Source organism: Acomys russatus, chromosome 12 (genome assembly GCF_903995435.1).
Source record: "Acomys russatus chromosome 12, mAcoRus1.1, whole genome shotgun sequence".
Classification (NCBI taxonomy): Eukaryota; Metazoa; Chordata; class Mammalia; order Rodentia; family Muridae; genus Acomys; species Acomys russatus.
This window is the reverse complement of record NC_067148.1, coordinates 52,369,638-52,382,721: the sequence shown is the minus strand read 5'-3', so window position 1 is coordinate 52,382,721 and position 13,084 is coordinate 52,369,638. Positions and strand designations below refer to the sequence as shown.

General features: G+C 42.5%; 1 protein-coding gene across 3 annotated transcripts in view; it reads right to left on the bottom strand.

The window, feature by feature from the left end:
• Fer (FER tyrosine kinase) overlaps nt 1-6,785 on the bottom strand; it is a 302,445-nt gene extending 295,660 nt beyond the window's left edge. The window contains exon 1 of one of the 3 annotated variants that reach the window (XM_051154426.1): nt 6,653-6,785. The gene's annotated coding sequence lies outside the window, so the exon portion shown is untranslated. The remainder of the gene's footprint in view (nt 1-6,652) is intronic. The other 2 variants (XM_051154423.1, XM_051154427.1) reach the window with 2 other exon arrangements.
• Nucleotides 6,786-13,084: the final 6,299 nt, after the last annotated feature.

Here is a 13,084-nt window from a genome sequence, read left to right as displayed (position 1 = left end):
CTGCAGTCAGAGGGCACGATACAATACAGCACTTAAAGGAAATATGTGATTTAATTGATGTGAGAGAGGATTTCATAAGATTTAGAAGCCTAGGATAAAAGCAAGATGAAAGACAGTCAGGGCAAATTTGGATGTCTTCTGTTCTTGGCAGCGCAGACTGAAGATGTGCTGTTTTAAGTGTAGCTGAAAGTCTTCCAGCACTGAAAATTGCTCATCCTTCATTTCTCAACCCAATTAGGTATTTCCACAAATCAATGAAAAGTTAGATACTTTGTAATCTGTTTCCTTTCCAGCTATAAGTATTTTTCCTTCCTTCCTTCCTTCAGTTTTTCTTTCTTTGTTTCTTTCTTTTCTTTTTCTTTTTTTTTTTTCTTTTTTTCCTTTTTCATGCAGTGTCTCACTCTAAGATGCCCTGGATGGCCTGAAACATTATTATGTAGATTAGGCTGTCTTTGAACTCAGGTCTGGCCCCCTCTACCTCCTGAGTGCTAGGATTAAAGGCATGAGCCACCATGCCTGGGATATATAATAATTTCTTGCTAAGGAAGGCGATTTCCTCTATTAAGTTTAGAGGAAAGAAGAAGAAAACTTGAAAATTAATTCCATCTTATAAAAAGGGGGCTGGAGAAATGGCTCAGAAGTTAAGAGTGCATCCTACTCTTGGAGAGGACATGGGTTTGGCTACCAGCATTCATGTAGGGTGCTTTGCTCCCATTTGTAACTGCAGCTCCAGTTGGTTTCAATGCCTCTGGCCTCTGCGGGCATCTATACTCCACATGTACACACAACACACACACACACACACACACACACACACACACACACACACTAAAATGAAATAATTTTTTACAGAAAGAAAATCATGGTTACTTGGTAAGTGCTTGTAAAGTTATTTACTTTTGTAGAGATTGTTACAGGGTCTGACCTAAGTAAACTCCAGCAATACGTTTTCCCTTAAAAGTCAGTGGGTTCAACTAGAATTGACAATAAAATTTTGAATCGTGATAATAGGTGCCCCCCAAATTAGCATAAAATAAAGAGGAAAGTGGGCTAACATTTTATGATAGTCTGCATTGCCTTCATCTGACCCAATTAGAACGCTTGGTAAGGAAGTTGAAATAGATCTCTAGTCCAGGATGGACTAGGATAATATATCTAATTTCTTTAACAGGCCATTACCCACTTGGATATAAAAATATACCAGATGCACAGGGCCACAATGAAAACAAATGGCTATATTAATCTAAACTCAATACAACAGAAACACTCCCATTTATACATTTATGTACCCTTTCCCAGACGTTGGAGCCTTTAGCATCTCATAACTCCTGGCTGATTACATGTCAAAAGAAAAGGTTAATGATAACTTTAATATGCCTTTCCTTTCTATCTGATGAGTCAGCACCACGGGTGGAGGAGGCCAGAGGGGTAGAACAGAAATAACGCAAACATTTAGGACTTCAGTTTCAATAGGTGAGGAGCTCCTCAAAGAAGAGCCCGCTGCATGGTGGACACAGCTGCCTTGAGAGGAAAAGCACGAATTGGCCTTTAGCTCGATTTCCTCTGCCCTGTGGCAGGTTCTCGGCTATACTGAACAAATAGGCACAAGACAACAAACACTGTTCATGTTCTTATTGGCTGCCCTTAGACGGTTCAACAGCATCTCCCAGCTCATCAATGTACTGCTTTGTCCTTCTGGCATGTGCAGTATGGATCCACCCTCAGGTATAAACGTTACCTCCTTGCCTCACTCTAGGGGGTTTTGTTTGTAATGGGGAGAGTGCCATGCATCTTCACGGGGGAGCCTTTCGTTTTAGTTGTTGGGCAGTGCTTAGTGCACAGCAAACAGCATGAAGGCAGCACATGGCACCACAGTGAGGTTAATGTCGCCTGAGAATGAAAGAGCCAGAGAGACAGCGAGTCCACGGCCTATTCCTTTGTAAGACAATTACCGGTGGAGGATAATTTGGCTGTGCAGCGTCCTGACATCCCTTCTCGCTGCCTTTTCTAGTGACTGTCTAAAGCAAGCTTTGAATTCTTCATTCTGCAAAGCATGTTTAACCTCAAAGGCCTGTTAAACACCTCTTGCTGAAGACAGAGGCAGTTTTGATTTAGATCAGTGTCGACCCTTATTTTCTCTCCCCAGCCAATCGTCTCTGCTGTGAAGCATTGCACATCCACGTTATCCACAGAGCCTAGAGGTAGAAAGCCTGAACAAATAGGAAAGTCCAGCTCAGGTGACCCACTAGTCACTTCATAAAGTTACACAGTAGCCAAGACTTGCGGCATCTCCCAGTTCCACTGTGACGGGAAGTGAGCTCGCAGCCACTTTACCTCTCAGACCCTCGCTGAAGTCTCCAGGCTTGTGGGCTACAGCGTTTGTGGTCATTTATCCCATTAGTGTAAAGAGACAACTACAACATACTACATGTGAAAAATGCATGGAAAAAGTTTAAAAGAAACCGTATTAGTAATGATGGCTTATAGTAGATAGATTATAACAATCTTATTTTCTTATGTCTCAGTTCTGTATTTTCCAAATTTTTGAAGATGAATATGATTTTTATATTAAAATGTATAGAAAGCATATGGGTTAGTATGGTAACTATTGTACAGCTTATGATTTAAAAATTAGCCAATCTGATTATATAATGTTTGGTAATATTTAGTTTTTTTCTCTTTTTCTGATGGAGTCAAGCTGCTGTAATCATGGGTGTTATGTCACAATGGAAAAATATGCATATTATGTCACAATGTAAAAAAGGCTTTAGAACAACAAGGAGACAATGTAATTTACTGGTCCAAATCTTGAGCACCAAGTCCAAGTAGATCAAGGATCTTAACATAAAATCAGAAACAATAAATCTGTTTGACGAAAAAGTGGGGAACACTCTTGAACTTATTGGCCCAGGAGACAACTTCCTGAACAGAACACCAATAGCTTAGGCTCTAAGATCAACAATTAATAAATGGGACCTCATGAAACTGAAAAGCTTCTGTGAATAAAAGGACAAGCAGAACTTTCAACAGAACAAAATGACAATCTACAGACAGGGAAAAGATCTTCACCAACCCTACATCCGGCAGAGGGCTAATATCCAAAATATATAAAGAACTCAGGAAATTAAACACCACCAAACCAAATAATCCAAGTAAAAAAGGGTACAGAGCTAAACAGAAAATTCTCAACAGAAGAATATAGAATGTCCAAGAAGCACTTAAAGAAATGCTCAAGGTTCTTAGCCACGAGAGAAGTTCAGATTAAAATGACTTTGAGATTCCACCTTACACCTATCAGAATGGCTAAGATAAAAAAAAAAACTCAAGTGACAACACACGCTGGTGAGGATGTGGAGAAAGGAGAACACTCCTTCGTTGCTGGTGGGAGTGGAAACTTGTACAACCAGTTTGGAAATCAGTCTGGCACAGTCTCAGAAAATTGGCACTAGTGCTTCCTCAAGACCCAGCTGTACCACTCCTGGGCGTATACCCAAAAGATGCTCCACCATACAACAAAGACATTTGTTCAACTATATTCATAGTGGCTTTATTCATAATAGCCAGAAACTGGAAACAACCCAGATGTCCCTCAATTAAAGAATGGATAAAGAATCTGTGGCATATCTACACAATGGAATACTATTCATCTATCAAAAACAAGGACATCATGAAATTTGCAGGCAAATGGATCCTGAGTGAAGTAACCCAGACCCAGAAGGACAGGCGTGATATATACTCACTTATAAACAGATATTATATTAGCCATATAATACAGGGTAACCTCTCTACAATCCACAGACCTAAAGAAGCTAAATAACAAGGAGGACCCTGTGGAGGATGCTTAATTCTCATTCAGAAGGACAAATAGAACAGACACCGGAAGTTGTTGAAGAGAGGGAACAGGATGGGAGCCTGCCATAGAGGTCCTCTGAAAGACTCCCCCCAGTGAGGGATCAGAGTAGAAGCCGAGACTCACAGCCAAACTTTGGGCAGAGGGTAGGGAGCCCTATGGAAGAGTAGGGGGACAGAAGGACCCTTAGGGAACAGGAGCGCCACCAGAAGACCAGCCAGCAGAGCCAACAAATCTGGGGCCAGGGGGCTGGCGGACACGGGTGCACCATACAAGGACCATGCTTTGAGAGGATGTAGACCCCCCTGTTCAGATGTAGCTGATAGGCAGCTCAGTCTCCATAAGGGTCCCCTAGTAAGGGGTTCAGGGGCTGTCCTTGCCATCGACTCTGTTGCCTGCTCTTTGGTCATGTCCCCCCTGGTGGGGTGCCTTAGGCCACAGAGGAAGAGAATGCAGGCAGTGCTGGTGAGACTTGGTAGGCTGGGGTCAGTTGATAGAGGAGAAGGGCTCCCCCTCTCTGAGGACTAGGGGAGGAGCATGGGGGGGAAGTGGGAGGGGTGGGACCAGGAGGAAATGAGAAGGGGGCTATCATTAGGATATAAAGTGAATACATTTTTAAAAACAAATTAAAAAAAAATCTTGGGCACTGAGAGCAAACTGACTAAATTTAACTAGTTCTGAACTACTATACATCTTGATAATCCCTTCATTTCTCATCTGAGGGGTAATTAAACTGATTGAAGGCTTATTTGAAAATCAAAAGAATAATACCGCATTTTATATACGCTAAGGACAATTGGTTTTCACCCTTTTAAGGACTCTGGCACTGGGCTGTGATGTAATTAGTGGCATCCTGATACTCTCCCCCGATGCCAGACAGGGATTCTCTGTGTAGCCTTGGCTGTCCCGGACTTGCTTTGTAGACCAGGCTGGCCTTGAACTCACAGAGATCTGCCTGCCTCTGCCTCCCTGAGTTCTGGGATCACAGGCGTGCCCACCTGGCTCATCCCGCTACTCTTACACAGGTGCTCTCATCTATGAATGGAAAGTTGGTTGTCTTATAAACTGAATCATCTGAATTGTGCTGCTCCTTAATTTGAATTGAGTTTCCATTTATAATCCCTGTAAAATCCCATTGTGATTTGGCACAGAAACAGCATTGACAAAGACTCGGAGTAGAGCGGGAGAGCTTCATTTTAACCATTGATGAGAGCTGTATTTGGGGCCTGCAGAGATGGCTCAGGGGTTAAGAGCACAAGCTGCTCTTGCAGTGTGGTTCTCAGCACCCGCCTTGGACAGCTCACTCACCACCTGTAACAGCAGTCTCTCCAAGGGCAGTTACCCACATATACCACCCCCCAACACACATGTACACAGAATTAAAAATTAAAACCTCACCAACGTTTGCTCCGTAAGGGAAGGCTGCAGTTGCCGTTGCTTACACTCATGCAGAAGCACTCTGGAGAGGATGCCTTTACACCCAGGGACTGAGAATGCCTGCCTGTCACTCACCAGGCAGTGCTAAGGAACCTGAAATGCCTTGGAGTAGAAAGACATGTCTAAGAAGGGGGCAGGCTGGTGTGACCAAGCCATGCTTTGTGGAGAGCCATCATTAAAGTATCAATCACCAATGTGTCACACAGTTCCTGTTGATGTTAGGCAGAAGTTGCTCAACTTCCACGGGCATGTGATTCAATCAGAAAACAAAACAAAGTAAACGTAGCACGGAGCATTCATGGCTAGTGCTACATGGTGGGCAGCTTTCGTGCCTTCAATTTCCCCTCACGGCAGCATAATACCATGCCTTACGGTAAATAGCACCTTTGTTTCAGTGAAAGATGACTCAAGGGATTTCTAGGACTATGCCTCGTGTATTGTAAGTCAGAAGTAAAAAAAGGTTAAGATGCTGGGCGTGGTGGTGCGCACATTAGATCCCAACACTCAGGGGGCAGAGGCAGGTAGTTCTGAGTTCTGGGCCAGCCAGGGCTACATAGGGAGACACTGTGTCAATAAATAAATAAATAAATAAATAAATGAGAGAAATAATAAGATCTCACTTTAATTAGCTTAATTGATTTACTATTGCACTTTCTGGAAGTCAGAGGACAGTTTTCAGAGCTCACACCTTTTACTGTGGTTTCTGGGAATCAAACTCTGGATGCTAGGCTTGCATGGCAAAGCACTCTTATCTGCTATGCCAGTACAATGTGTTTTCATGTATTCAAATTATTACAGAAATTTGTCATTTTTTTTAATAGTTAAACTTTTTAAATTGGAAAACATGCACCTCAGTTTAAGGGACACATGAATAAAACATAAGTCTCTTTCAGAACCCATTTCAGCTTTGGTAGAAATAAGTATTGATTTTTAAAAACATAACCTTATAGGACTTTTCTACTGTGTATAAGTAATCACACATGCTATTACATACACTTTATTCTTACGCTCAAGTCTTCCTCTAGTGCTCTGAAGCACATACAGCTCTTAATTCTTTGCTTTTGTTGTTGTTGGTTTGTTTGTCTGCCTTTCTGAGACAGGGCTTCTCTCTGTAGCCTTGGCTGTCCTGGACTGACTTTGTAGATCAGCCTGGCCTAGAACTCATGGAGATCTGCCCGCCTCTGCCTCCCAAGTGCTGGGATTAAAGGTGTGTGCCACAGCACCCAGTTCTTAAGTATTCTTGACATCCTTATAGAATCCAGTGCAGGAAAAAAAAAAAAAAAAAAAAAAAAAAAAAAAAAAAAAAAAAAGACACCACTAGCCATTATATAGCAAGGAATTGAACATAGGAAATCAGGTACTCACGAAATGATTGGATGGGTTTAAGGAACAGAAGCTGAGATCTGCCAGGTGATGTGGATTTTAAGCACTGTGACGTAGAGGTCAGAAAACTGTTGTTCCCACAGGTAGAGCCAGCTGCCTGGGTTCTGCTGGAGCTGGTGACCAGACACTGACAGACTGCTCCATCTGCGGCTCCTGGCCTATGAGGACGCTGATGACTGGACAGTGGAATGCTGAGCCCGGCTGCAAACACCAGTGAGCCACCAGCTCACTATGAAGGAGACCTTCACACACTTCCAAGTCTTCCCTTTTCCCCTATGCACCCTCATGTGTGCACACACACCATACTCACTGGTGGAAGCAAGTCCTCATCCAGACCCTAGGTGCAAGGGAGTGTGAGGAAAGCCATGTCCTCCTGTGGCTAAGACAGAAATGGGTGCGGAACACACACCTTTCCCCATGACCAACTGGTTCTCCTTTGTCGGGGATGGCGTGTGTAATGTGAAGGCCAGCTGTGGAATTTTATTATTACAGTGTGCCCTTCTCAATGTGTCCTTCAGAGTCCGTGAGAGAACAACACATTCTAGGAATTGTTGTTATAATTTGGCCGTAAAAATCTATACACAAGTAACAAAACAAAACTCATTCTACCCCAAGTGAAACACAAAAAATGGCATCAGTAGTGCAAATATGTCTCAAAGGATTTATTTTAAAGCCATTAAAATGTCAATCATGAACATTTTCATCATACAGAAGTGCTCCCACACTGACATTTAATTTCTTTTTTTTAATTTAAGTAATTTATTCCTATTACTTCTCTATTGTTATCCCCTCACCTGTATCTTTCCATTACCCCCTCCCTCCCTCTTTCATCCTATTCCCCTCCCCTAGGTCTGTGACAAAAGGGAACCTCCTCCCCTACCATATGGTCACAGCCCATCATATTTCGTCCTGGTGACATTTGATTTCTTATCTCTGTGATATCTATAAATGCTCGAGAAATACCCCATTCCTCTATCTTAAAACCTAAATTAAATAGCAGGTTTATAGTTGTATGGGTCTCATCTAAATACCCAGGCCATGGTGGTACTATTGTTTACCCTCCCTTAAGGGCATACCAAGAAGGGGCATGGCCAACAGTACAGAGCAAAATTAACTGGGGCAACAAGCATAGAACAAGCGAGCTCACGCAGAACAGCATCCTTACAATCCTGAGTGGGAGTGATGGTGATTAAGATTCTCAGAGTGCTTGCCAGAGGCCAGACAGTATTCTCAGGTCTGGGCGGAGCAGAGACCACGATGACCCTCTGTCCAGAAACAATCCTCAGAAGAGAAGACCTTACCAGGCTCACAGGCTTGTACTTTTTAAGTGCTGTACCCCAGAGCTACATCCCCAATCCTCACCTTTGTTATTTGTGAAATAGGATCTTTTCAGTAAACATTTGTAAAAGTAACTTTTATTTGCCCGATTTAATTTTCTTACTGCCTCTGTCTGCTAACCTAGTCCTGGAAGCTTCTAATCTCTGTACAATCTAATCTAGGCCTAGAATGTTTTCAGCCTCTGAGACTTACTGCTGAATAAGCTCACCCATTCTGTCTCTTTCTGAACTCTGGCTGGCTGGGTCAACTGTTTTGAGCTGTCTGGCTCAAAACTCCTCTCCAAGCTGACTGGTTCAAACTGGTTTCTCTTAGCTTCTGACTAAATTGCTCCTCTTGGCCTCATACTAACTTTGGCAATATTTTCTAATATTCTGGGGCTCCTTCTCATTCTCTGGCTCACTCTGTTTTTACCTGTGTCTAGTTTGTTCTCTCTCTGCAACCTGTCTCTGTACAAGTGTCCTGGTAAAAACTGCCTCTGACGTCCATGAGCTCAACTCCACAGCACTGCCAGGTTCATCCTATTGCACTGAACTCCACCTGGTGAGCAGAACGAACTGACTAGAGCTTATAGGATCTACATCCTTGAGTGCTGGGATTAAAGGCGTGCACCACTAGGCCTGGACCTAAGTTTTTCTGTATCTGGAACTGGTTCTGTCCTGGGCTGGCCTTGAACTCAGAGATCTGTTTGCCTCTGTCTCCTGGGATTAAAGGCATGTCTGTATTCCAGCTAGAGTAGGAGTAGCCTTGTTGCTGGATTAAAATTTCTCTACGAACATGCTTTATAAAAAATATTTCCACTCTATGTGTTCATGATTGTTTTACCTACACATACGCCTACGAGCCACATGTGTTCCTGGTGTGGGAGGAGTCAGGAGAAGATGCTGGATCTTCTGAAACTGCAATTACAGATGGCTGCGAGCCACCAGGTGGTGCTGGGAATGCAGCAAATGCTCTTATCGACTGAGCCATCTCCCCAGTCCACATAAATGTGTTCCTAAATGCGACCCAAAGACTATTTCTATTGTTCCATTTCTTAACAGTGAGCCTATCTGAAACCTAATTATTTTCGATGAATTTAGATACAGTAAAAGACTTTTTATAACAAAGCAGGAAGCTATAAAACCAAGCAACCACAGCTGGTTTGACTTCCTCTTAGGTGGTAAGGATTAGACACTGTGTGTTGTCTAACAGATGCCACATACAGCTTTAAATAGGTATTGCTCCGATTCTGCTTTATAGAAAACTTAACGTCAGAGAAGTTAAGTCACTTAATCTAAGTTCTCAGCTAGTTAACCAGAAAGCCAGGCACAATACCCAGATCTGATTGATGATTTTAACTACCAGACTTGACATAAAAAATAAAAAGAGTAAGAAAAAAAAAAATCTCCAATAAGATAAGAAAAATTGCCAATGGTTTAAATTATCTTAGTTCGGATTTGCCCAAAGCAATCTAGAGACAAGGTTTTTCATATATTTAAGCTCATCTGGGATCAGATCTTAGAAAAGCCTGTAAGAGTGTAAAGTAGTAGACAGAAAGATTTGCCAATAAAGAGAACATGGTGAAATCACTAAGGTAGGGTTCAGGTGACTGTGTAGAGCCCACCTCAGCAACTGACCTGCCTGGAGCCACACTGCGGGTACTTACCTACCAGTGCTTGCTCACTGTTGTTTACATAGATGCTCACAAACAGGAAGGCGTTTGCTACTTTATGGGTTCTTCTTTCTTCCACCCTCCTCCACCCCTTTTCTTCTTCCCTTTCACCCCCAGCACTAGGTATGAAAGAAAAAGGAAAGAGATACCTGAATAAAGGCGAGGGCCCAAAAGAGGGAGATGCTTTCCTTAGACCACTTCCTGCTGACTAGGGGCATCGAGCTCTTTGGGGGTACATTTAATCTACTTCCTTCTTCCTCTTCCTCCTCCTCTTCCTCCCCCTCTTCCTCCTCCTTCTCATCTTCCTCCTCCTCTTCCTCCTCTTCTTCCTCTTCCTCCTCCTCCTCCTCCTCTTCTTCTTCTCTCATTTCTTCTTTGTGCATGACTCCATAATAAGTTGCAAACAACGGCGACCAATAACCACCCACCCACCTATCAGGTCCCTAGCATTTTTATCTACCCTCTGAAGGTAGAATTGTAGAAACTGTCTGCAGCTGGCAAGACCACGCCCTCGCCAGAGCACAAGACAGATCAAAGCTGCTGCATGCCTGGGATTAAAACAAAAACATAGTCTTATAATATGTCTGTGTTTTTAAAGAAACCAAAATTCCAAAATCCTAACTACATTGGAACTTCTGGCTTGTAACTCCCATGGCCTGAGACAGAAACATGGCATTTCAGGAAAGAAGCCCTTGGTGTATTTGGGAACCATTCAGTCATGTTATAGCTGACTTGGGTCAATGAGGTGCCATGGGCTCTGACAGACTCTGCTACAAGGTGTGAATTCCTTCAAAGCAACAACTTTAGTCTATTAGATTAGGATAACTTATCTCTAACAAATAAATGGATTTCTATGAAATCGTGTCATAAGATAGTTTTTAGTCTTTAAATTCCCAGTATAAGCTGGGTAGTGGTGGCGCATGCTTTTAATTCCAGCACTTGGGAGGCAGAGGCAGGTGGATCTCTGTGAGTTCGAGGCCAGCCTAGGCTATAGAATGAGTTCTGGGACAGCCAGAGCTGTTACACAGAGAAACCCTGTCTCGAAAAAACAAAAATAAAATAAATAAATAAAATTTTCCAGTCTAAGGAATGGTTAGAATAGTAACAAAACAAATTGAAATACCCATTAAAAATAACACACTGGAATCAATTATTATATTAAATAATATCTTTAGTGAGGCCAAGCCAGCATTTTCCAGAGAGTCACTAGCCCTTGTTAAAGATTCACTTCTGTCCACTGCTGCTCCTCACGCTCAGAACGGCTTATGTATGACAAGATTGACATCCTGCGAATCTGAAAGGCTACATGTCCACTGGAAGACACTTCCTTGTCCCTTTGAAGTGTGCCAATGACTTTTCGAAATAAATTCTGTGAGCATTCTTGTGACCTAATTAAAACACACACACACTCTCACACACACACACACACACACACACACACACACACACACACACCATACATTTAACAAATGTGGTAAAAAGGAAAAAAAAAATCTCTTTAGCTCATTTTTTTTCATGACATAGCAATAAACACCCAGAGACTCCACTTTATTTGCAGAGACCACCCTCATTTTATCTTGCTAGGTAGCAAGCTGTATTTCAGAAATGAAATAACGGGAGGTAGTAAACAGCCAAACTGTAATTTCCCCAAAGGAATGAGATCAGGGCTAGCTTAAGATTGCACACTTCTCGCCGCACCGCACGACTCTAGTTCTCAATTGATTTAAATCCTGGTTGCTAGTAGATGCCTTCTACACACTCTTGGCAGTGGAGACAGGAGAGGGCGACGTCAGTTCCTTTTAATTTTTGAATGCTGAGTGTGATGAGTTTATAAGTGGTGAGTTCCACAGAGGATCAAGGATGGTCAATTGAAAAGTAGAGCGTGTGCTACGGAGCAAATGAGAAATTGATTACAGAATTCTTAGGACCATCTTCTACAAATGTACGGAGAGTCACAAAAGAGGACCTTGAGGAGAAAGGGACAAGAAAGAGATGCCACTTCATTATAACAGGGTTGACCTGAGGGTGCTCCTGGAGAGATTCAATTAAATTCATATCCTAGGCTAAAAGTTCCTGTAGATTTTTTTAGCTTTGAGTTTATTTCCTGTAAATACCGCAGCCACTAAGTTTATTTAGTAGAGTCTGCAGTTATTACCTCATAAAAAGAAAGTACCCACATTCATCTCCTTAAGGGGAGAACCTGGTATTAAATCAAAGGTGGGACTTACAGGACTGAAAACCCTGTGTGAAAAAGTTGAAAACTGTGCTTTTAACTTTCCAATGGGATTTCAGTGTGGTTTGGGCATGACTTTTATTTAATAGGTATTTATCAGCATAATATTATTTTTAAATCTATTAAAGTACCTCAAAGGACAATAAGCATGAATAATACATCGGAAACAAAGAGTAAAGACCACATCCTTTACTTAAAGCCACAGTTCTCCTTTAACTTTCAGAGTTGAAATCACCGGACGGGGATGATTCTTTGGGAGCATGTAGATTCATTTTTAACTGAAAGTTAGCTATTTCAAAAACTCAATCTAAAATGGCCAGACTTTTGTTTTCCTTATCTTATTTCTTTCTTCTGTTGTGGTGTCAGGGACCTAGCCCCAGGCCTTTGCACACGCAAAGCAAATACTCAATGTTCTGAGCTACATGCCACCTGCCTTAATTAGGCTTCTACTGCTGTGATGAGACACCACAGCCAAAAGCAACTGGGAGAGGGAAAGGGACAGGTTACAGTCATTACTAGGGGAGCCAGGGTGGACACTCAGGTCAGAAACCTGGAGGCAGGAGGAGCTGAAGCAGTAGGCATGGAAGAGTGCTGCTTGCTGGCCTGCTCCCCATGGCTTGCTCAGTCCCCCCCACAACCCCGTTAATATATACTCTGTTTTGGCCATGCTCTTTTTTGCTCTCCCAAAACCTCCCAGATCCTCCCCATCTTCCTTCCCATCCAACTTCATGTTCTTCCTCTCTCTCTCTAAAAGAAATATCAAAACAAACAACAAACAAACAAAGACCCATTAAGACAAAACAAACAAAAAGCAAAACCCACAACCAAAAGCACACACAGAAACATAAAGGCTGTTTTGTGTTGGTCAACTACTTCTGGGCACAGGACAGTCCCTGGGGTGTGATTGATATACCGAGTGACAATTTCATGGAGAAAAGCAATTTTTCCTCTCTCCAGAGATAACAATCACTAACAGCTTCTTTGTTAGGTGTAGGACTTTGTGTACACTTCTGCTTCTCTGCCCTCAGACTCTGTCTGGGTTGAATTGGTGTAGGTCTTGGGCATGCTGTCAACAGTCTCTTTAAGTTCATATATGTACCAGCCCCGTCGTGTCTGGAAGATGCTGTTTTCCTGGAATCACTCACCACCTTTGGTTCTTTCAGTCTTTCTGCCTTGGAGCCTTGAGAGTTTC